The sequence below is a fragment of the Haematobia irritans genome, chromosome 4, assembly GCF_050003625.1.
Source record: "Haematobia irritans isolate KBUSLIRL chromosome 4, ASM5000362v1, whole genome shotgun sequence".
Lineage (NCBI taxonomy): Eukaryota > Metazoa > Arthropoda > Insecta > Diptera > Muscidae > Haematobia > Haematobia irritans.
In genome coordinates this window covers 13155715-13182200 of record NC_134400.1, presented here as the reverse complement: position 1 = coordinate 13182200, position 26486 = coordinate 13155715, and the positions used below count along the sequence as shown (strand labels likewise).

The 26486-nt window shown below is 21.7% G+C and overlaps 1 protein-coding gene across 2 annotated transcripts in view; it reads right to left on the bottom strand.

Moving 5' to 3' along the window:
• LOC142237163 (Ig-like and fibronectin type-III domain-containing protein 2) overlaps positions 1-26486 on the bottom strand; it is a 521807-nt gene that overhangs the window by 197654 nt on the left and 297667 nt on the right. For both annotated transcript variants that reach the window (XM_075308520.1, XM_075308521.1), the window contains exon 4: positions 2876-2894. The gene's annotated coding sequence lies outside the window, so the exon portion shown is untranslated. The remainder of the gene's footprint in view (positions 1-2875; positions 2895-26486) is intronic.

Here is a 26486-nt window from a genome sequence, read left to right as displayed (position 1 = left end):
ATATCACATCCGTCAAATGTGTTGGGGCTATATATAAAGGTTTGTCCCAAATACATACATTTAAATATCACTCGATCTGGACAGAATTTGATAGACTTCTACAAAATCTATAGACTCAAAATTTAAGTCGGCTAATGCACTAGGGTGGAACACAATGTAAGTAAAAAAATATGGGAAACATTTAAATCTGGAGCAATTTTAAGAAAACTTCGCAAAAGTTTATTTATGATTTATCGCTCGATATATATGCATTAGAAGATTAGGAAAATTAGAGTCATTTTTACAACTTTTCGACTAAGCAGTGGCGATTTTACAAGGAAAATGTTGGTATTTTGACCATTTTTGTCGAAATCAGAAAAACATATATATGGGAGCTATATCTAAATCTGAACCGATTTCAACCAAATTTGGCACGCATAGCTACAATGCTAATTCTACTCCCTGTGTAAAATTTCAACTAAATCGGAGTTAAAAATTGGCCTCTACGGACATATGAGTGTAAATCGGGCGAAAGCTATATATGGGAGATATATCTTAATCTGAACCGATTTCAACCAAATTTGGCACGCATAGCTACAATGCTAATTCTACTCCCTGTGCAAAATTTCAACTAAATCGGAGCAAAAAATTGGCCTCTGTGGTCATATGAGTGTAAATCGGGCGAAAGCTATATATGGGAGCTATATCTAAACCTGAACCGATTTCAACCAAATTTGGCACGCATAGCTACAATGCTAATTATACTCCCTGAGCAAAATTTCAACTAAATCGGAGCAAAAAATTGGCCTCTGTGGTCATTTGAGTGTAAATCGGGCGAAAGCTATATATGGGAGCTATATCTAAATCTGAACCGATTTCAACCAAATTTGACACGCATAACTATAATGCTAATTCTACTCCCTGTGCAAAATTTCAACTAAATCAGAGTTAAAAATTGGCCTCTGTGGGCAAATGAGTGTAAATCGGGCGAAAGCTATATATCTAAATCTGAACCGATTTGGATGATATTTTGCAAGTTTTTCGAGACCCATAAAATATTCCGATGTACGGAATTTGAGGAAGATCGCTTGATATACACGCCAATTATGACCAGATCGGTGAAAAATATATATGGCAGCTATATCTAAATCTGAACCGATTTTTTCCAAAATCAATAGGGATCGTCTTTGAGCCGAAACAGGGCCCTATACCAAATTTTAGGACAATCGGACTAAAACTGCGAGCTGTACTTTGCACACAAAAATACATCAACAGACAGACAGACGGACAGACAGACAGACAGACAGACAGACAGACGGACATCGCTAAATCGACTCAGAATTTAATTCTAAGACGATCGGTATACTAAAAGATGGGTCTCAGACTTTTCCTTCTTGGCGTTACATACAAATGCACAAACTTATTATACCCTGTACCACAGTAGTGGTGAAGGGTATAATAAAGTCAATAAATTTTCTATAAAAAAATATTGAGAAAATTTCATATAAAAATTAAATTGTGATAAATTTTTCTTTAGAAAAGAAATTTTAGGAAAATTTCCTAAAAAAAATAAATTTAAAGATAAATTTTATAAAAATAAAATTTCCTATAAAATTGAAACTTTGAGAAAATTTCCAATAGAAATAAAATTTTGAGAAAATTTCCTTTAGGAATGAAATTTTAGCAAAATTTTCTATAAAAATTTAATATAACGAAAAATCCTATAAAAGTAAATTTTGAGCAAATTTTCTATAAAAATTAAATTTTGAGAAAATTTCGTTTTGAAATGAAAATTTAAGAAAATGTCCTATAGAAACCAAATTTTGAAACAATTTCCTATAGAAACGAAATTTTGAACAAATTTCCTATAAAAGTTGATTTTTAAGAAAATTTCCTGTAAAAAAAAAATTGAGAAATTTTTAGCACATTACCTATAGACATGTTTCTGTTTTTCATTTAAATTTTAATATGATTAATTAATTGCATAATTGAATCATAAAAATTTTTTCCCATTACATTGTGTAAAAAACCATTCCTATTCTTATAGCCTTGATATTCCAAGAAAATTAATTAATCATAAGATCCAGTGCCATAAAATACAAAGGGTTTTACTCGACCAATTACTACCAATGGCATTGCTATAAATAGCTATTTTCCTAGTAACACCAGGCAATTTTCTATATGCAGAAAATTTCACATCAATGGAAAATCGCTCCCTTTCTTTCTGCCTGTTTTTTTGTTTTGTTTTTTTTTTTTTTCACTATGTATACAAATTGGATCAGATTTTTGTGTAATCCGATTTCTATTGTCCTCAAATTGATGAATATCATTTTTCTGTGTACGCTAATAACAATTCATCGAACAATGGCACAACACTAATTTACGATAGCCCACATAGTGTATTTAATTAATTTATATGAAATATTATGTTTGATGTATTCGACCGTTTCTATCGATTAATGACAATTAATGGGGACAATAGAATAAATAGATTGTAGTTTAGGCAACAAATCTACAAAACTACAAACCCAAGTAAGGAAAGCCAAAGTGGGGCGGGGTCGACCACAATATACCCAGCATCATAATGTAGACCAATATTTTCCTTAAAGTATGAAATCATTCAAACTTGTTGGGGGGCTATATCTAAAGATATATATTCCCATATATATTAAAATCTGAACCGATTCGGATCATATAACGCACATATCTAGAGAATGTCGAGTTTACTCTCGACAACAATTTTTTTTTAATTTCAAAATAATAAACAGTATAATATAGTCTGCCCCATCCGACTCAAGATTTTCCTTAATAGTTTTTAACCATTTGCTTTCTCTTGCTTCTCTTGTATTGGATATTGTGACAATTGAGAGCGGCTATAATTTGGCATATAACTTACCGCAAACTTTGGTGAAATCCTAAAAATAAAAGAATAAAAATGTATTAATAAACATTTACGATGTTTAAGTTAAATTAATTTAAGTGATTTATTCATGACAATTTAAATTAAATTTCTATAGAAAAAAAAAAAATCATATAAAATTGAAATTTTCAGAAAATTACTTATAGACCTGAAATTTTGACAAAATTTTCTAGAGAAATTAAATTTTGACAAAATTTTCTAGAGAAATTAAATTTTGACAAAATTTCCCATAGAAATTAAATTTTGACAAAATTTGCTATGGTAATAAAATTTTTGCAAAATTTCCTATAGAAATTAAGTTTGACAAAATTTTCTATAGAAACAAAATTTTGATAAAATTTTCTATAGAAATAAAATTTTGATAAAATTCTCTATAGAAATAAAATGTTGACAAAATTTTCTATAGAAATAAAATGTTTACAAAATTTTTTATAGAAATAAAATGTTGACAAAAATATCTATAGAAATAAAATTTTGACAAAATTTTCTATAGAAATAAAATTTTCACAAAATTTTCTAGAGAAATTAAATTTTGACAAAATTTCCAATAAAAATGAAATTTTGACAAAATTTTCTATAGAAATACAATTTTGACAAAATTTTCTATAGAAATACAATTTTAATAAAATTTTCTACAGAAACAAAAACTTCGCAAAATATTTCTATAAAAATAAAATGTTAAAAAAATTTCCTATATAAATGAAATTTTGACAAAATTTTCTATATACATGAAATTTTGACACAATTTTCTATAGAAATGAAATTTTGACAAAATTTTCTAGAGAAATTAAATTTTCCATAGAAATGAAATTTTGACAAAATTTTTTATAGAAATGAAATTTTGACAAAATTTTCTAGAGAAATTAAATTTTCCATAGAAATGAAATTTTGACAAAATTTGCTATAGCAATCAAATTTTTGCACAATTTCCTATAGAAATAAAATTTTGACAAAATTTCCTATAAAAATAAAATTTTTGGCAAAATTTTCTATTGAAATAAAATTTTGACAAAATTTTCTATAAAAATAAAATTTTGACAAAATTTTCTATAGAAATAAAATTTTGACAAAATTATCTATAGAAATGACATTTTGAGAAAATTTCCTATAAAAATTAAACTTTGACAAAAATTTTCTATAGAAATAAAATTTTGACAAAATTTTCTATAGAAATAAAATTTTAATAAAATTTTCTACAGAAATAAAGCTTTGCAAACTATTTTTATAAAAATAAAATGTTGCAAAAATGAAATTGTGACAACATTTTCTATAGAAATGAAATTTTGACAAAATGATCTAGAGAAATTAAATTTTGACAAAATTTGCTATAGTATTCAAATTTTTGCAAAATTTCCTATAGAAATGACATTTTGAGAAAATTTCCTATAGAAATAAAATTTTGACAAAATTCTCTATAGAAATATAATTTTGACAAAATTTCCTATAGAAATAAAATTTTCAGAAAATTTTCTATAGAAATAAAATTTTGACACAATTTTCTATAGAAATAAAATTTTGACAAAATTTTCTATAGAAATAAAATGTTGACAAAATTTCCTATAGAAATAAAATTTTCAGAATATTTTCTATAGAAATAAAATGTTGACAAAATTTTCTATAGAAATAAAATTTTGACAAAATTTCCTATAGAAATAAAATTTTCAGAAAATTTTCTATAGAAATAAAATTTTGACAAAATTTTCTATAGAAATAAAATCTTGACAAAATTTTCTATAGATATAAAATTTTGACAAAATTTTCTATAGAAATAAAATTTTGACAAAATTTTCCATAGAAATAAAATTTTGACAAAATTTTCTATAGAAATAAAATTTTTACAAAATTTTCTATAGAAATAAAATTTTGATAAAATTTTCTATAGAAATAAAATTTTGATAAAATTTTTAATAGAAATAAAATTTTGCAAAAATTTTCTATAGAAATAAAATTTGGACAAAATTTTCTATAGAAATGAAATATTGACAAAATTTCCTATAGAAATACAATTTTAATAAAAATTTCTATAGAAATAAAACTTCATTTAATTGCAAATATAAAACTTTGCAAAATATTTCTATAAAACTAAAATGTTGAAATTTTGACAAAATTATCTAGAGAAATTAAATTTTGACAAAATTTCCTATAGAAATAACATTTTGACAAAATTTTCTATAGAAATAAAATTTTGACAAAATTTCCTAAGAAACAAAATTTTGACAAAATTTTCTATAGAAATAAAATTTTGACAAAATTTTCTATAGAAATAAATTTTGACAAAATTTCCTTAGAAATAAAATTTTGACAAAATTTTGTCAACATTTTCTATAGAAATAAAATTTTGACAAAATTTTCTATAGAAATAAAGTTTTGACAAAATTTTCTATAGAAATAAAATTTTGACAAAATTTTCTATAGAAATAATTTTTTAACGAAATTTTATATAGACATATAATTTTGACAAAATTTTCTATAGAAATAAAATTTTGACAAAATTTTCTAGAGAAATTAAATTTCGAGAAAATTTCCTATAGAAATAAAATTTTGACAAAATTTTCTATAGAAATAAAATATTGACAAAATTTTCTAGAGAAATTAAATTTTGACAAAATTTCCAATAAAAATGAAATTTTGACAGAATTTTTATAGTAATAGAACTTCATTTATTTGCAAACATAAAACTTTGCAAAATATTTCTATAAAAATAAAATGTTGAAATTTTGACAAAATTTCCTAGAGAAATGACATTTTGAGAAAATTTCCTATAAAAATTAAATTTTGACAAAATTTTCTATAGAAATAAAATTTTGACAAAATTTTCTATAGAAATAAAATTTTGACAAAATTTCCTATAGAAATAAAATTTTCAGAAAATTTTCTATAGAAATAAAATTTTTACAAAATTTTCTATAGAAATAAAATTTTGATAAAATTTTCTATAGAAATAAAATTTTTAATAGAAATAAAATTTTGCAAAAATTTTCTATAGAAATAAAATTTGGACAAAATTTTCTATAGAAATGAATTTTTGACAAAATTTCCTAGAGAAATACAATTTTAATAAAAATTTCTATAGTAATAAAACTTCATGTAATTGCAAACATAAAACTTTGCAAAATATTTCTATAAAACTAAATTGTTGAAATTTTGACAAAATTTTCTAGAGAAATTAAATTTTGAGAAAATTTGCCATAAAAATGAAATTTTGACAAAATTTGCTATAGTAATCAAATGTTTGCAAAATTTCCTATAGAAATGATATTTTGAGAAAATTTCCTATAAAAATAAAATTTTAACAAAATTTTCTTTAGAAATAAAATTTTGACAAAATGTTAGTGCTTATATCGTAAGACACAAAATACAACAAGAGAGAAGAGAGCGAATCAGAAACTGGAAATACATAATGCGAATCACGACTATTTGCTGTTATTATAGTAAAATAGTAAACTAAACGGAAATAGATATAAACAAATCTGTGCGAAATTTCACCACAAAAATGGGTGTCTATTTCCCAGTATAGCAGGAAATTTTCTAAATTTTGAAGAAGTCAATGAATAGCAAAAATACTTCTTAACATTTTTAAGAAGCTGGGAACTCGAAAAGGGTTGTTTTCCACATCTTGCAGAAGTCGATGAATCGAAAAGTCGATTTTTTCTAAAAATAAAGACGTCGTAGACTCAGAAAGTGGAGTTTTTCAAATTTTAAAAATTAGAAATTCGAAAATCAACTTTTCCCAATAGTTGAAAAGCCAAATTTTACAAATTTTAAAAAAGTCGTAAACTCCACAAATTGACTTTTCCAAATTTAAAAAAAAAACGTCGTGGGCTTGAAATTTCCTATAGAAATAAAATTTTCAGAAAATTTTCTATAGAAATAAAATGTTGACAAAATTTTCTATAGAAATAAAATTTTGATAAAATTTTCTATAGAAATAAAACTTTGCAAAATATTTCTATAAAAATAAAATGGTGCAAAAATTTCCTATATAAATGAAATTTTGACAAAATTTTCTATAGAAATGAAATTTTGACAAAATTTGCTATAGTAATCAAATTTTTGCTAAATTTCCTATAGAAATGACATTTTGAGAAAATTTCCTATAAAAATTTAATTTTGACAAAATTTTCTTTAGAAATAAAATTTTGGCAAAATGATCTATAGAAATAAAATTTTAACAAAATTTTCTATAGAAATAGAATTTTGAGAAATTTTTTTATCGATATATAATTTTGGGAAAATTTTCTATAGAAATAAAATTTTTGACAAAATTTTCTTTAGAAATAAAATTTTGGCAAAATAGTCTATAGAAATAAAATTTTGACAAAATTTTCTATAGAAATAAAATTTTCAGAAAATTTTCTATAGAAATGAAATTTTGACAAAAATTTCCTAATGAAATAATATGTGGACAAAATTTTCGATAGAATTAAAATTTGACAAAATTTCCTATAGAAAAGAAATTTTAAGAAAATTTTACTACAGAAATTATAGATGTGTACTCGTATCAATGTGCATTCAATCTTATGTTGTTTGTTTTTATGGATATCTGGTACCGCGGAACGTATGAGCTATAGGGACGAAAATAACACATACGCACGGGTGGTCACAGTTACCACCTTAAACCAAGGAGTGGATGACAGAATAATCAGACCCTTCACCGCTGTAATAAGTTTTCACAATTATATGTAACTCCTAGAAGGACCAGAAACACATCACAAAATTTGCGTAATTGTCTTTACATCTGTTACAATCGATTATTCCATTTATATTTAATGCCGATCTGACGATAGTTCGCGTACTCGCATAAATTCTCTCGAAATTTCACAAACATTTCTAAAACTTCCCCATTTGGGAGAAATCTGGAAAACTGATTGCCCTGAGCTACAACCAAACATAAAACCAATTTAATTGACATATGAACACATTTTCAACCAATATTATGTACATATTTCAAATTTTCATATTCTCATTTAGAATTTATGATATCTGCTATATTTCATATTACTTTTTCGTATTTTATTGCAAACATATATGTGCCACTCATTGTCATTAATTCTCCAAATGGTATTTGCTTATGAGAGAACTTTGCTTCACCAATAATGTATGGAGACGAAAAAAACGAATTTCAGTTATTTCCAGTTTTCAAAAAACAAAAAAATAAATAAATAAATAAATAAAACATTAATGGGTTTTTGCCATAAACCACAGACTCAGGCTATATGAGAAACCCAGTATATTGCAGATGGAATCTTTTTTTTATATAAAAGTACATTTGCATCATTTATTTGCTTGGCAAAGAAAAAACCCAAAACAAAACACAAATACCACACAAAATGAAATGATGCTCATTGCTTTAAATAATATAAAATAATAATAAACTAAAAACAAACAAAATTGTGAAAGAAAAACTAAAACAAAAAATAAACTACAAATATTTCTCAAATTTTAGGATTATTTAAAATGAAGTTTGGGAGAATTTTATTATATAGGAGAGATTTTAGTATTTCGAGCAGGGTTGCCACAGGGCCAATATTTTATCCATACCTGTTCGTACTTAGAAAATTGTGTCAACATTTTATTTCTATAGAAAATTTTATCAAATTTGCATTTCTATAGAAAATTTTTGTAAAATTTTATTTTTATAGAAAATTTTTGCAAAATTTTATTTCTATAGAAAATTTTATTTCTATCGAAAATTTTGTCAAAATTTTATTTCTATAGAAAATTTTGTCAAACTATTATTTCTATAGAAAATTTTGTCAAAATTTTATTTCTATAGAAAATTTTGTCAACATTTTATTTCTATAGAAAATTTTGTCAACATTTTATTTCTATAGAAAATTTTGTCAAAATTTTATTTCTGTAGAAAATTTTACCAAATTTCTATTTCTATAGAAAATTTTTGTAAAATTTTATTTTTATAGAAAATTTTTGCAAAATTTTATTTCTATTGAACATTTTGTCAAATCTTTATTTCTATAGAAAATTTTATTTCTATAGAAAATTTTGTCAAAATGTTATTTCTATAGAAAATTTTGTCAAAATTTTATTTCTATAGAAAATTTTACCAAATTTGTATTTCTATAGAAAATTTTTGTAAAATTTTATTTTTATAGAAAATTTTTGCAAAATTATATTTCTATCGAAAATTTTGTCAAAATTTTATTTCTATAGAAAAATTTGTCAACATTTTATTTGTATAGAAAATTTTGCCAAAAAATTTCAATAGAAATTTTGTCTTTTAATTTTAAAGAATATTTTGTTAAAATTTTATTTCTATAGAAAATTAAGTCAACATTCTATTACCAAAAAATTGTTGTCAACATTTTATTTTCAAAGAAATTTTTATAAAATTTTATTCCCAAAGAATATTTGCTCACAATTTTAGTTCTATAGAAAATTTTGTCACAATTTTATTAATGTAGAAAATGTTGCTTCAATTTTATTTCTATAGAAAATTTTGTTAAAATTTTTGTTTCGAAATTTTGTCAAAATTTTATTTCTGTAGAACATTTTGGCGAAACTTTATGTTAATAGAAATTTTGGTCAAAAAATTATTTGTATAGAAAATTTTCTCAAAATTTTATTTCCATATAAAATTTTCTCACAATTTTATTTCTGTAGAAAATGTTGCCTCGATTTTAGTTCTATAGAAAATTTTTCCTCAATTGTATTTATATTGCAAAACTTTTTAAAAATTATAGTTCCAAAGAATATTTTCTCAAATTTTATTTCTATAGAAAATTTTGCCAAAATTTTAATTTTCAAAGAAAATTTTGTCAAATTTTATTTCTATAAAAAATTTTGTCAAAATTTTATTTCTATAGGAAATTTTTTCAAAATTTAATTTCTATAGGTAATTTTCTGAAAATTTAATTTCTATAGGTAATTTTCTGAAAATTTCTTTTCTGTAGGAAATTTTCTGAAAATGTCCTTTCTATTAGAAATTTTCTGAAATTAGGAAATTTTGTCAAAATTTTATTTCTATAGAAAATTATGTCAACATTTGATTCCCAAAAAACATTTTGTCAACATTTTGATTTCTATACAAAATTTAGTCAAAATTTTATTTCTATACAAAATTTTTTAAAATTTTATATCAATAGAAAATATTGTCTAAATTTTATTTCTGTAGAAAATTTCGTCTGAATTTTATGTCCATCGCAAATATTGTCAAAATTAAAATCTATTGGATCAAATTTTTTTCTATAGAAAAATTTGCCTCAATTTTATGTCTATAGAGAATTTTGTCGAATTTTTAAGTCTATTTTTGGTCAAAATTTTATTTCTATAGAAAATTTTGCCAAAATTTTATTTTCCAAAGAAAATTTTGTCAAATTTTATTTCTATAAAAAATTTTGTCAAAATTTTATTTCTTTAGGAAATTTTTTCAAAATTTAATTTCTATAGGTAATTTTCTGAAAATTTAATTTCTATAGGTAATTTTCTGAAAATTTCTTTTCTGTAGGAAATTTTCTGAAAATGTCCTTTCTATAAGAAATTTTCTGAAATTAGGAAATTTTGTCAAAATTTTATTTCTATAGAAAATTATGTCAACATTTGATTCCCAAAGAACATTTTGTCAACATTTTGATTTCTATACAAAATTTAGTCCAAATTTTATTTCTATACAAATTTTTTTAAAATTTTATATCAATAGAAAATTTTGTCTAAATTTTATTTCTGTAGAAAATTTCGTCTGAATTTTATTTCCATCGAAAATGTTGTCAAAATTTTCTTCCTGTAAATAATTGGATCAAATTTTTTTTCTATAGAAAATTTTGCCTCAATTTTATGTCTATAGAGAATTTTGTCGAAATTTTAAGTGTATTTTTGGTCAAAATTTTATTTCTATAGAAAATTTTGCCAAAATTTTATTTTTCAAAGAAAATTTTGTCAAATTTTATTTCTATAAAAAAATTTTGTTAAAATTTTATTTCTATAGGAAATTTTTTCAAAATTTAATTTCTATAGGTAATTTTCTGAAAATTTAATTTCTATAGGTAATTTTCTGAAAATTTAATTTCTATAGGTAATTTTCTGAAAATTTCTTTTCTGTAGGAAATTTTCTGAAAATGTCCTTTCTATTAGAAATTTTCTGAAATTAGGAAATTTTGTCAAAATTTTATTTCTATAGAAAATTATGTCAACATTTGATTCCCAAAAAACATTTTGTCAACATTTTGATTTCTATACAAAATTTAGTCAAAATTTTATTTCTATACAAAATTTTTTAAAATTTTATATCAATAGAAAATTTTGTCTAAATTTTATTTCTGTAGAAAATTTCGTCTGAATTTTATGTCCATCGCAAATATTGTCAAAATTAAAATCTATTGGATCAAATTTTTTTTCTATTGAAAATTTTGCCGCAATTATATGTCTATAGAGAATTTTGTCGAAATTTTAAGTCTATTTTTGGTCAAAATTTTATTTCTATAGAAAATTTTGCCAAAATTTTATTTTTCAAAGAAAATTTTGTCAAATTTTATTTCTATAAAAAATTTTGTCAAAATTTTATTTCTATAGGAAATTTTTTGAAAATTTAATTTCTATAGGTAGTTTTCTGAAAATTTCTTTTCTGTAGGTAATTTTCTGAAAATTTCTTTTCTGTAGGAAATTTTCTGAAAATTTCATTTCTATAAGAAATTTTCTGAAATTAGGAAATTTTGTCAAAATTTTATTTCTATAGAAAATTATGTCAACATTTTATTCCCAAAGAACATTTTGTCAACATTTTGATTTCTATACAAAATTTAGTCAAAATTTTATTTCTATACAAAATTTTTTAAAATTTTATATCAATAGAAAATTTTGTCTAAATTTTATTTCTATAGAAAATTTCGTCTGAATTTTATGTCCATCGCAAATATTGTTAAAATTAATATCTATTGGATGAAATTTTTTTTCTATAGAAAATTTTGCCTCAATTTTATTTCTATAGAGAATTTTGTCGAAATTTTAAGTCTATTTTTGGTCAAAATTTTATTTTTATAGAAAATTTTGCCAAAATTTTATTTTCAAAAGAAAATTTTGTTAAATTTTATTTCTATAAAAAAATTTTGTCAAAATTTTATTTCTATAAAAATTTTTTTGAGAATTTAATTTCTATAGGTAACTTTCTGAAAATTTCTTTTCTGTAGAAAATTTTCTGAAAATTTCTTTTCTGTAGGAAATTTTCTGAAAATGTCATTTCTATAAGAAATTTTCTGAAATTAGGAAATTTTGTCAAAATTTTATTTCTTAGAAAATTATGTCAACATTTGATTCCCAATGAACATTTTGTCAACATTTTGATTTCTATACAAAATTTAGTCAAAATTTTATTTCTATACAAAATTTTTTAAAATTTTATAACAAAAGAAAATTTTGTCTAAGTTTTATTTCTATAGAAAATTTCGTCTGAATTTTCTTCCTGTAGAAAATTGGATAAATTTTTTTTCTATAGAAAATTTTGCCTCAATTTTATGTCTATAGAGAATTTTATCGAATTTTTGGTAAATTTTTTTTTTCTATAGAAAATTTTATTAAAATTTTATTTTGCATAAAAAATTTTGTCAAATTTTTATTACTATAGAAAATTTTGACAAAACTTTATTTCTATAGGAAATTTTGGCAAAATTTTCTCTAGGAATAACTATTAACCAAAATTTTCTATAGAAGAAAAATTTTGAAAAAATCTTCTTTAGAAAATTAGCAATTTGAGGAAAATGGTCCAAACTCAATTAAATTCCATTAGATCTGACCATCGTACCAAATTTAAAAATTAATAATTTTTTGGTCCCAAATGGCAAAACTGATTTCGAGTGTTTGTCTGTTTTTAGTGGTTGCTAGAGAAACAATAATTTCCCTCTTCCTCTCTCTTTATCTATTTTTCGCATCCTCACACTCTCTTTAATTTGATTGAATAAGTAAGACTGGTTGGCCCGTTTTAAATCATATTAATTACTTGAGGTATATGCTTCTGAACTGCATATCATCATAGAAGTTTTGTTTTAATTTGGTAAAATGAAATAACTTCAAGTTGTTTAAGAACTGTTTTGCAAACAAAAGAAATGTGACAAGAAATAAATCAATTAATGTTGTGAATATAAATTAGAGTTAATAGAGTTTATATTTTGGTATGAAGGCCATGATAATATGTTGTCCCCGCAAATAAAGTGGAGATCGCCTTTATTCATACCAAAGCTGTGGAGTCGAGCAAAATTTCTCCGACTCCAGCATTTCGAATTAGTCTCGACACCGACTTCGGAGTTGACTACAGGTAATGGAACTAAATTTCATTTCAATAGGCAATTCTATATTGGAGGGTTCCCAAACTGGATATGAAAATAGTCACAATCATATTTGTAAAATTCGTAATTACCTTTAATATCAGCGTCACCCTACCTTGAAATATAAAAAGTTATCACTAAAAATCTTGTAATATATTCAGACATATTTAATATTTTACCAACCATAAGTACATATTTCAATTGTGATCAAGTCCAATTATGACAAATAAAGAAAACAAGGTAGAGGAAAATATGTCAGTATCTTAATTTTTAATTTAAAATAAAACTTCTCAGACAAAATGAATATGCACTTTTACCACACACACATAAATAGAACCATTATCATACCCTCTCAGAAAAAAAGAACAAAATGTCCGAGGTGTTCACACACAAGACTCTACTCCATTAACCTGACACATACTCACACACACACACACACACTCACGTAACGCTCAAATTCACAATGGTAACTCATTCATCACATCTCATTGCCTTGTCATAGCTCAGCCAACCCAACCCAATACTGGTGGTTACCTTCGTGTCACTCATTCGCATTTACAGTAGAGCATCTCAATGAGAAACCAAGTGGCATCAGTGTGTAAGCAACAACAACAACGAACACATTTAAATCTTTACACACGTACACACGTCTATGACATTATGAGAAAAGCATGAAACAACTAAAGATATGTGGGTAGGTAAAGTAATCAACATCAGAAGAAGATCTTAATGGTGACAATGAATGGTAGTGGCACAGTGGATTTGTTAGAGAGCTGATGTCAATGTTGCAAATTTTGTCAAAATTTTATTTCTATATAAAATTATGTTAAATTTTTATTTCTATAAAAATTTGTTTGCAAAATTTTATTTCTATATAAAATTATGTAAAATTTTTAATTCTATAAAAATTTTTGCACAAATTTTATTTCTATAAATTTTTTTTTTTATTTGTATAGAAAATTTTGTCAATTGTATTTCTATAGAAAATTTTGTCAAATTTTACTTCGATAGAAAATTTTATCACAATTATAGAATATTATTGTGATAATATAATTGTGATAATAGAAAATTATATCACAATTTTATATCTATAGAAAATTTTGTCAAAATTTTATTTTTATAGAGAATTTTGTCAAAATTTTATATCTGTTGATAAATTAGCCAAAATTTTATTTCTATAGAAAATTTATTTTATTTCTATAGAATTTTTTTTTTTTTTTTGTAAAATTTTATATCTATAGAAAATTTTGTCAAAATTTTATTTCTATAGAATTTTTTTTTGCAAAATTTTATTTCTATAAAACTTTTTTATTTGTATAGAAAATTTTGTCAATTTTATTTCTATAGGAAACTTCGTTAAAATTTTATTTCTATAGGAAATTTTATCAAAATTTTATTCCTATCGAAAATTTTCTCAAAATTTTATTTCTATAGAAAATTTTGTCAAATTTTACTTCTATAGAAAATTTTGTCAAAATTTTTTTTCTATAGAAAATTTTGTCAAAATTTTATTTTTATAGAGAATTTTGTCAAAATTTTATATCTGTTGATATATTAGCCAAAAATTTTATTTCTATAGGAAATTTAGTCAAGATTTTATTTCTATAGATTTTTTTTTGTAAAATTATATATCTATAGAAATTTTTTTGTAAAATTATATATCTACAGAAAATTTTTGTCAAAATTTTATTTCTATAGAAATTTTTTTTTTTTCAAAATTTTATGTCTAAAGAATTTTTTTTTCAAAATTTTATTTCTATATAAATATTTCAAAAAATTGTATTTCTATAGAAAATGTCACAATTTTATTTCCATCGAAAATGTTGTCAAAGTTTTATTTCTATAGAAATAAAATTTCGTCAAAATTTTATTTCTATAAAAATTTTTGTCAAAATTTTATTTCTAAAGAAAATTTTTTGTCAAAGTTTTGTTTCTATAGAAAATTTAGTCAACATTTTATTTCTATAGAAAATTTTCTCAAAATTTTATTTCTATAAAAAATTTTGTTAAAATTTCATTTCTATAGAAAATTTAGTTAAAATTTTATTTTTATAGAGAATTTTGTCAAAATTTCTATAGAAATTTTTTTGTAAGATTTTATATCTACAGAAAATTTTGTCAAAATTTTATTTCTATAGAATTTTTTTTTCAAAATTTTATTTTTATAGAAAATACTGTCAACATTTTATTTCTATAGAAAATTTTGTCAAAATTTCATTTCTATAGAAATATTTCAAAAAATTTTATTTCTATAGAAAATAATGTCAACATTTTATTTCTATAGAAATTTTTTTCAACATTTTATTTCTATGGAAAATTTTGTCAAAATTTTATTTCTACAGAAAGTTTGTCAAAATTTTATTTCTATTTATTTCTATAGAATTTTTTTTTTCAAAATTTTATTTCTATTGAAAATTCTGTCAACATTTTATTTCTATAGAAAATTTTTTTCAAAATTTTATTTCTATAGAAATAAAATTATATATGTGCAGAAAATTTTTGTCAAAATTTTATTTCTATAGAATTTTTTTTTTTCAAAATTTTATGTCTAAAGAAATTTTTTTCAAAATTTTATTTCTATAGAAATATTTAAAAAAATTTTATTTCTAAAGAAAATGTCAAAATTTTATTTCCATAGAAAATGTTATCAAAATTTTATTTCTAAAGAATTTTTTTTGTCAAAACTTTATTTCTAACGAAAATGTTTTGTCAAAGTTTTATTTCTATAGAAAATTTAGTCAACATTTTATTTCTATAGAAATTTTTCTCAAAATTTTATTTCTATAAAAAATTTTGCTCAAATTTCATTTCTATAGAAAATTTAGTTAAAATTTTATTTTTATAGAGAATTTTGTCAAAATTTCTATAGAATTTTTTTTGTAAAATTTATATCTACAGAAAATTTTGTCAAAATTTTATTTCTATAGAATTTTTTTTTTTCAAAATTTTATTTTTATAGAAAATACTGTCAACATTTAATTTCTATAGAAAATTTTGCCAAAATTTCATTTTTATAGAAATATTTCAAAAAATTTTATTTCTATAGAAAATAATGTCAACACATTATTTCTATAGAAATTTTTTTGTAAAATTTTATATCTACAGAAAATTTTGTCAAAATTTTATTTCTACAGAAAGTTTTGTCAAAATTTTATTTCTATAGAAAATTTTGTCAAAATCTTATTTCTATAGAAAATTTTCTCAAAATTTTATTTCTATAAAAAATTTTGTTAACATTTTATTCCCATAGAAAAAAATGTCAACATTTTGCTTTATTAAATTTTGTTAAAATTTTATTTCTGCAGTAATCCTCTTAAAGACTTGACAACTCGTTTGACTTAACAATTTGTTAAAAAGATTAATTTACCACCATAGTGCAATGAAGTTAGCATGTAGCATAGAGATATAGCAACACCAGACAGTAACAACAGAAAAGAAAACATCATTGTAATGATGACAATAAAATGTCTTTTTCCACTTTTCATTTATAATTTAAATATGTGTGTATGTCTGCTTGCAGTTTCATATTTTTGTCTTATTTAAAATACGCTGTCATCATTGGTAGTAGCAGAGAAAAAAAAAAGAAAATACAAAAATAAATAATGCAAACAAAACAAGAATACACATAAAACCAAGTCAACGGAGATGAAGAAGCATATAACAATACAGCCACAAGCCACACAGTAGAAAGAGGCTCAGAACTCAACTTAAGATAACCACAGGCAATGGAAACTTACGAGACAAGAGAACCAAGTGGGATATTAAAAATGAACAATCACTGCGGCCAACACAATCATGTAGTAATATACAAATGTATACATTCAAGGCCAAAATAAGAGCACACTTTTGAATACACCCGAAAATTTAATAGAAAATTTGACAAAATTTTCTATAGAAATAAAATTTTGACAAATTTTTCTATAGAAATAAAATTTTGACAAAATTTTCTATAGAAATAAAATTTTGACAAAATTTTCTATTGAAATAAAATTTTGACAGAATTTTCTTTGGAAATAAAAAAATTTCGACAAAATTTTCTTTAGAAATAAAATTTTGACAATATTTTCTGTTGAAACAAAATTTTGACAAAATTTTCTATAGAAATAACATTTTGACAAAATTTTCTATAGAAATACAATTTGGTAGAATTTTCTATAGAAATAAAAATTTGACAAAATGTTCTATAGAGATAAAAATTTGACAAAATGTTGTGTAGAAATAAAATTTTGACAAAATTTTCTTTAGAAATAAAATTTTTACAAAATTTTCTATAGAAATAAAATTTTGGTAAAATTTTCTATTGAAATAAAATTTTGACAAAATTCTCTATTGCAATAAAAATTTTGACAAAATTTTCTATAGAAATAAAATTTTGACAAAATTTTCTATAGAAATAAAATTTTGACAAGATTTTCTATAGAAATAAAATTTTGACAAAATTGTCTATAGAAATAAAATTTTGACAAAATTGTCTATAGAAATAAAATTTTGACAGAATTTTCTATAGAAATAAAATTCTGACAAAATTTTCTATAGAAATAAAATTTTGACAGAATTTTCTATAGAAATAAAATTTTGACAAAATTTTCTATAGAAATACAATTTTGACAGAATTTTCTATAGAAATAAAATTTTTAAAAAAATTTCTATAGAAATAAAATTTTGAGAAAATTTTCTTTGGAAATAAAATTTTGACAAAATTTTCGGTAGAAATAAAATTTTGAGAAAATTTTCTATAGAAATAAAATTTTGACAAAACTTTTTATAGAAATAAAATTTTGACAAAATTTTCGATAGAAATAAACTTTTTAAAAAATGTTCTATAGAAATAAAATTTTGAGAAAATTTTCTATAGAAATAAAAATTTTGACAAAATTTTCGATAGAAATAAAATTTTTAAAAAATTTTCTATAGAAATAAAATTTTGAGAAAATTTTCTATAGAAATAAAACTTTGATAAAATGTTCTGTAGAAACAAAATTTTAACAAAATTTTCTATAGAAATAAAATTTTGACAAAATTTTCTATAGAAATAAAATTTTGACAAAATTTTCTATAGAACAAAAAAAAATTTGACAACATTTTCTATAGGAATAAAATTTTGACAAAATTTTCTATAGAAATAAAATTTTGACAAAATTTTCTATAGAAATAAAATTTTGACAAAATTTTCTATAGAAATAAAATTTTGACAAAATTTTCGATAGAAATAAAATTTTGACAAAATTTTCTATAGAAATAAAATTTTGAGAAAATTTTCTTTGGAAATAAAATTTTGACAAAATTTTCTGTAAAAACAAAATTTTGACAAAATGTTCTATAGAAATAAAATTTTGATAAAACTTTCTATAGAAATAAAATTTTGACAAAATTTTCTATAGAAATAAAATTTTGATAAAATTTTCTTTGGAAATAAAATTTTTACAAAATTTTCTATAGAAATAAAATTTTGGTAAAATTTTCTATTGAAATAAAATTTTGACAAAATTTTCTATTGCAATAAAAATTTTGACAAAATTTTCTATAGAAATAAAATTTTGACAAAATTTTCTATAGAAATAAAATTTTGACAAAATTTTCTATAGAAATAAAATTTTGACAAAATTTTCTATAGAAATAAAATTTTGATAAAATTTTCTGTAGAAATAAAATTTTGACAAAATTTTGTGTAGAAATAAAATTTTGACAAAATTTTCTTTAGAAATAAAATTTTGAGAAAATCTTCTATAGAAATAAAATGTTGACAAAATTTTCCATAGAAATTAAATTTTGACAAATAAAATTTTTATATAATTTTTTATAGAAATAAAAATGTTCTGCAAAACTAAAATTTTGACATAATTTTTTATAGAATAAACATTTTGACAAAATTTCCTATAGAAATAAAATTTTGGTCAAATTTAAAAATTATAAATATATGTGTACGGTCAATAGCAAGTAGAGTACCTTAATAGATATTGTTTTGATTATACTGGAAAATCCATTTGCAAGTCTGTGTTTTTCTGATGCATACATAAGAATGCGTTGAATGATTTCACACAGTGAGGCTATGTGTGTGTGTCTATTCTTTTTCTAATATACAGTAGACTTCCTGCTGAGACGGTCACAGCATCATATTCACTGATATCACCACCACTACAAAACCATCTTCATTGAGGACATTAAGTCATCTAGCCGAGCACATAGCGTTAATGCTTGATTTCTATCTTTCGCCAAGTTCTTCAATGCTGACGTGATGTCCTTTCTTGGTTGTTCTTGTCACACTGTCAATGTAGGCTGGTTTATTATTCGTAAACTTGCCTCCTGATCTGATGCTGCCATAACAACAAACAACTTTTAATTAAAACATCATGCAACACAGCTGCAGTTCGGCTTTTAACGTGTGCAACGCTATTATTCTTGTTCAACAATGTGCCCAGAAGCAGGAGAAAAAAATCACCAAACAAAAAACCAACCTTCTGTCTCAAACTCAGACTTTATAATGACAAACTTTAAGCTATTGTGCAGCTGGTGAATGTGAGCTACTGTAAGCAAAAGTAAAAGATGCCTGAAGGCCAAACAACCAAAAAGAGGAAATTTTGTCATTTCAGCCGAATGTTTAAATTGACAATAGAAGTTAAGGAATAGGAGAAAAAGGGGCCTCAATATTCCTAGTCTTGAAAATTAAATTTTTAGAAAATTGTTTTTTTTTTAATTTTCTTTCTATAGAAAATTTTTGTCAATATTTTATTTCTATAAGAAATTTTGTCAAAATTTTATTTCTATAGAAAATTTTTTCAAAATTTTATTTCTATAGAAAATTTTGTCAAAAATTTATTTCTATAGAAAATTTTGTCAAATTTTTATTTCTTTACAAAATTTTGTTCAAAATTTTATTTCTATAAGAAATTTTGTCAAAATTTTGTTTCTATTGAAAATTTTGTCAAAATTTTATTTCTATAAGAAATTTTATCAAAATTTTTATTCTATAGAAAATTATGTCAAAATTTTAGTTCTTTAGAAAATTTTGTCAAAATTTTATTTCTATAGGAAATTTTGTCGAAATTTTATTTCTATAGAAAATTTTGTGAAATTTTTATTTTTTTACAAAATTTTATTTCTATAGGAAATTTTGTCGAAATTTTATTTCTATAGAAAATTCTGTAAAATTTTATTTCTATAAGAAATTTTATCAAAATGTTTATTCTATAGAAAATTATGTCAAAATTTTGTTTCTATAGAAAATTTTGTCAAAATTTTATTTCTATAGAAAATTGTGTCAAAAATTTATTACTATAGAAAATGTTGTCAAATTTTTATTTCTTTACAAAATTTTGTTCAAAATTTTATTTCTATAAGAAATTTTGTCAAAATTTTATTTCAATAGAAAATTTTTTCAAAATTTTATTTCTATAGAAAATTGTGTCAAAAATTTATTACTATAGAAAATGTTGTCAAATTTTTATTTCTTTACAAAATTTTGTTCAAAATTTTATTTCTATAAGAAATTTTGTCAAAATTTTATTTCAATAGAAAATTTTTTCAAAATTTTATTTCTATAGAAAATTGTGTCAAAAATTTATTTCTATAGAAAATTTTGTCAAATTTTTATTTTTTACAAAATTTTGTCGAAATTTTATTTCTATAGAAAATTCTTTAAAATTTTATTTCTATAAGAAATTTTATCAAAATTTTTATTCTATAGAAAATTATGTCAAAATTTTATTTCTGTAGAAAATTTTATCAAAATTTTATTTCTATTGAAAAATTTGTCACAATTTTATTTCTAAAGAAAGATTTTGCAGAATTTCATTTCTATAGAAAATTTTGCCATAATTTTAATTCTATAGAAATTTTTTGCACAATTTTATTTTTATAGAAAATTTTCTCAAATTTTATTTCCATACAAAATTTTGACAAAATTTTTTGCAAAATTTATTTCTATAGAAATAAGTTTTGTCAAAATTTTATTTCTATAGAAAAGTTTGTCAATTTATTTCTATAGAAAATTTTGTCAATATTTTATTTGTAAGAAAAAATTTGCTACATTTTATTTCTATAGAAATATAAATTGATTTATTTTGTCAAAATTTTATTCTATAGAAAATTTTTGCAAAATGTGATTTCTTTAGAAAATGTTGTCAAAATTGTATTTCTAGAGATATTTTTAAAGTTTAATATTAATATTAATTTTAATTTAATTAATTAAATATTATACAAAACATCAATCGATAAGTTTATTCCGTATGCCAATGTGTAATGAAACCTATTTTCCCAAATGCTAATGCATTGTGGCAGCACCATGGTGGCCATCCATTGTCTTGTGGATTGAAAAAATCACTATGGGTTTCGGTTAGGATGATAAACCATCTACCATAAAAGAAGCCATCATTTGATCACTTCACACCACGTTAGCTGACTAATCACTCACATGACTACCGCACATAAATCTGAATCAAGCAAAATACATTCATGATAGTTCTTTGCTACATATTTTTTTGGGGAAATAAGAGTGATGTATAGTTTGGTTGTAGTCGCAAAGGGAAATATTTTTTTTTTTTTTTTTTGTAAATCAGAATCATTTCAACTAATTATCCTGTATGAAAAATTTATAGGAAAATTTTTAGATAGGAATGCGATTAATCAACGAGATGAAAGAGAAAGCGAGAGGGAGAGTATTTTATCTAGAAACTCTTAGGAAACCACAGAGGTAGAGAGATCTTGTTTAAGTTCTCTCCAATTCGGTATTAAGCAAAGAGACAGAAAGAGAGAGAGAGTGGATTTTATCTAGAAGAAGTAGAGAGAGATAAACGAATCATAATGTTCTAGCCTTAATGTGGCCTTGGTCTAATACTTAAGAGAGTTAAAATCTAATTAACATGCTAAAGTGACATAAATGCAATTCCACAGCTGTTTATACACAAAACACGATTTCGCTTTTATAACAGAATTCTTTTGTTTTATTTTGTCCATTTTAATACATGATGACAATACTTTATGACACTACTCATGGGATGCTTTTTAATGTCCTTGTTTGTTAGAGATGAAAAAATGCAGGACAATGGATGACAACGAATGAGTGTTTGCTGATATCAGAGGATGGACCTATTTATGTTGTCTACCATACAAACAGAATAAACAGAGCCAGGCATTTTTTCCAGCATTCTATAGAAGCATACAGGGGCGTAGCCGAGAGTCTACTTTTCGATTTCGGTCTTCAATATTCTGTAGGTTTTGTCAAAATTTTATGTCTACAGAAAATGTTTGCAAAATTTTATTTCTATAGAAAATTTTTTCAAAATTGTATTTCTATTAAAAATTTTGTCAAAATTTTATTTCTATCGAAAATTTTGTCAAAATTTTATTTCTATAAAAAATTTTGTTAAAATTTTATTTCTATAGAAAATTTTGTTAAAATTTTATTCCTATAGAAACTTTTGTCAAAATGTTATTTCTATAGAAAATTTTGTCAAAATTTTATTTCTATAGAAAATTTTGTCAAAATTTTATTTCTATAGAAAATTTTGTTAAAATTTTATTCCTATAGAAAATGTTGTCAACATTTTATTTCTATAGAAAATTTTGTCAAAATTTTTTTTCTATAGAAAATTTTTTCAAAATTTTATTTCTATAAAAAATTTTGTCAAAATTTTATTTCTATAGAAATTTTGTCAAAATGTTATTCCTATAGAAAATTTTGTCAAAATTTTATTTCTGTAGAAAATTTTGTTAAAATTTTATTTCTATAGAAAATTTTGTGAAAATTTTATTTCTATAGAAAATTTTATCAAAATTTTATTTCCATAGAAAATCTTGTCGAAATTTTATTTCTATAGAAAATTTTGTCAACATTTTATTTCTATAGAAAATTTTGTCAAAATTTTATTTCTATAAAAAATGTTGTCAAAATGTTCTATAGAAAATTTTGTCAACATTTTATTTCTATAGAAAATTTTGTCAAAATTTTATTTCTAGAGAGAATTTTGTTAAAATTTTATTTCTATAGAAAATTTTGTCAAAATTTTATTTCTATAAAAAATTTTGTCAAAATTTTATTTCTATAGAAAATTTTGTCAACATTTTACTTCAATAGAAAATTTTGTTAAAATTTTATTTCTATAGAAAATTTTGTCAAAATTTTATTTCTATCGAAAATTTTGTCAAAATTTTATTTCTATAGAAAATTTTGTCAAAATTTTATTTCTATAGAAAATTTTGTCAAAATTTTATTTCTATAGAAAATTTTGTCAAATTTTATTTCTATAGAAAATTTTGTCAAAATTTTATTTCTATAGAAAATTTTGTCAAAATTTTTTTTCTATGGAAAATTTTGTTAAAATTTTATTTCTAGAAAATTTTGTCAATATTTTATTTGTAAAAAAAAATTGCAACATTTTATTTCTATAGAAATAAAAATTGACTTATTTTGTCAAAATTTTATTCTATAGAAAATTTTTGCAAAATTTTATTTCTTTAGAAAATTTTGTCAAAATTGTATTTCTAAAGAAATTTTTAAATTTTAATATTAATATTAATTTTAATTTAAGTAATTAAATATACAAATCATCAATCGATAAGGTTATTCCGTATGACAATGTGTAATGAAACCTATTTTCCCAAATGCTAATGCATTGTGGCAGCACCGTAGAAAATTTTGTCAAAATTTTATTTCTATAGAAAATTTTGTCAAAATTTTATTTCTATAGAAAATTTCGTCACAATTTTATTTCTATAGAAATTTTTTCAAAATTTTATTTCTATAAAAAATTTTGTCAAAATTTTATTTCTATAAAAAATTTTGTGAAAATTTTATTTCCATAGAAAATTTTGTCAAAATTTTATTTCTATAAAAAATTTTGTTAAAATTTTATATCTATAGTAAAATTTGTCAAAATTTTATTTCTATAGAAAATTTTGTTAAAATTTTATTTCTATAGAAAATTTTTTTAAAATTTTATTTCTATAGAAAATTTTGTCAAAATTTTATTTCTATAGAAAATTTTGTCAAAATTTTATTTCTATAGAAAATTTTCTCAAAATTTTATTTCTATAAAAAATTTTCTCAAAATTTTATTTCTATAAAAAATTTTCTCAAAATTTTATTTCTATAAAAAATTTTCTCAAAATTTTATTTCTATAGAAAATTTTGTTAAAATTTTATTTCTATAGAAAATTTTTCAAAATTTTGTTTCTATAGAAAAATTTTTCAAAATTTTGTTTCTATCGAAAATTTTGTCAAAATTTTATTTCCATAGAAAATTTTGTTAAAATTTTATGTCTAGAAAATATTTAGTCAAAATTTTATTTCTGTAGAAAATTTTTTCAAAATTTTATTTCTATACAAAACTTTGTCAAATTTTTATTGCTATAAAAAATGTTGTCAAAATTTTATTTCTATAGAAAATTTTGTCAAAGTTTTATTCCGAATAGCAATAGCAGGAATCTTGGCCCTATCCCGCCTTCCAATAGGTGTGACTCTGGTTCCATGGGTTTGTTTAATCCTCACTACAAAAATGAGTCTTCCACTATTTCGTTGTATACTGACTTTAGTGCAAGAGAATTTTCTAACGAGAATTGTATGATGTGGCATGTGGCCTGTGGTAATGGCAATGGCTTGGTTTGGTTTTTACCAAACCACGATGGATTTGAGCATCAGGCTCATCAGTAAACGTGGTTGCTTTTACTGTTTATATTTGCAGCTAGTGATATGCGATGAGTTTTTGATATTCTATTGTGTTATGAGCATTGTTTATAGTTTTACGAGTTTCATTTTGGAAAAGAACGAAAAAAACAAAAAACCATAAATGCACTACAGCACTAAAAAAGAGAATAATAAAATAAGGACAGAAGGCTAGTTATAAATTTGTTTAACAAAAAAAAACACACACACACACAGTCAATAAATGCCAATGAAGGAGAGAATGGTAGAAGATTGAAATTGATAATTATACCATGTAACATTATGGTGGAATAAGGGACTTAGAACACTATAAGCCAGAGGATAAGTTAGATTAGGGGTCCACATTGACTGATCAGACTATTATAATACCACAGATATAGAAAAAAATTTTGCTAAATTTTCTATAGAAATCAAATTTTGAAAAAATGTTCTAAAGAAGTAAAATTTTGGACAAATTTCCTATAGAAATAAAATTTTGACAAATTTTTTTCTATAGAAGTAAAATTTTGAGAAATTCTGACAAAATTTTTGATAGAAATAAAATTTTGCAAATTTCCTATAGAATTAAAATTTTGAAAAAATTTTCATTAGAAAAAAAATTTTGAAAAAATTTTCTATAGCAATAAAATTTTGAAAACATTTCCTTAGCAATAAAATTTTGACAAATTTTTCTATAGAAACAAACTTGGCAAAATGTTCTGTAGAAATAAAATTTTCTATAGAAATAAAATGTTAACAAAATTTTCTGTAGAAATAAAATTTTGACACAATTTTGTATATAAATAAAATTTTCACAAAATTTTCTATAGAAATAAAATGTTGACCAAATCTTCTATAGAAATAAAATTTTGACAATTTTTTCTATAGAAATAAAATTTTGAGAAATTGTGACAAAATTTTCTATAGAAATAAAATTCTGACAAAATTTTCTATAGAAATAAAATTTTGCCAAATATTCCATACAATTAAAATTTTGAAAAAAAAATCTATAGAAATAAAATTTTGAAAAAATTTTCTATAGCAATAAAATTTTGACAAATTTTTCTATAGAAAAAAAATTGGCAAAATTTTCTGTAGAAATAAAATTTTAATAAAACTTTCTATAGAAACAAAATGTTAACAAAATTTCCAGAAGAAATAAAATTTTGACACAATTGTTTATAGAAATAAAATTTTGACAAAATTTTCTATAGAAATAAAATTTTTTGCAAAATTGTATATATAGAAATAAAATTTTGACAAAATTTTCTATAGAAATAAAATTATCAGAAATTGTGACAAAATTTTCTATAGAAATAAAGTTCTGACAAAATTTTCTATAGAAATAAAATTTTGCCAAATATTCCATACAATTAAAATTTTGAAAAAATTTTCTATAGAAATAAAATTTTTATGAAATTTTCTATAACAATAAAATTTTGGAAAAATTTTCTGTAGAAATAAAATTTTAATAAAATTTTCTATAGAAATAAAATGTTAACAAAATTTTCTGTAGAAATAAAATTTTGACACAATTTTGTATAGAAATAAAATTTTGACACAATTTTGTTAGAAATAAAATTTTGACACAATTTTGTTAGAAATAAAATTTTGACAAAATTTTCTATATAAATAAAATTTTTGGCAAAATTTTCTATATAGAAATAAAATTTTGACA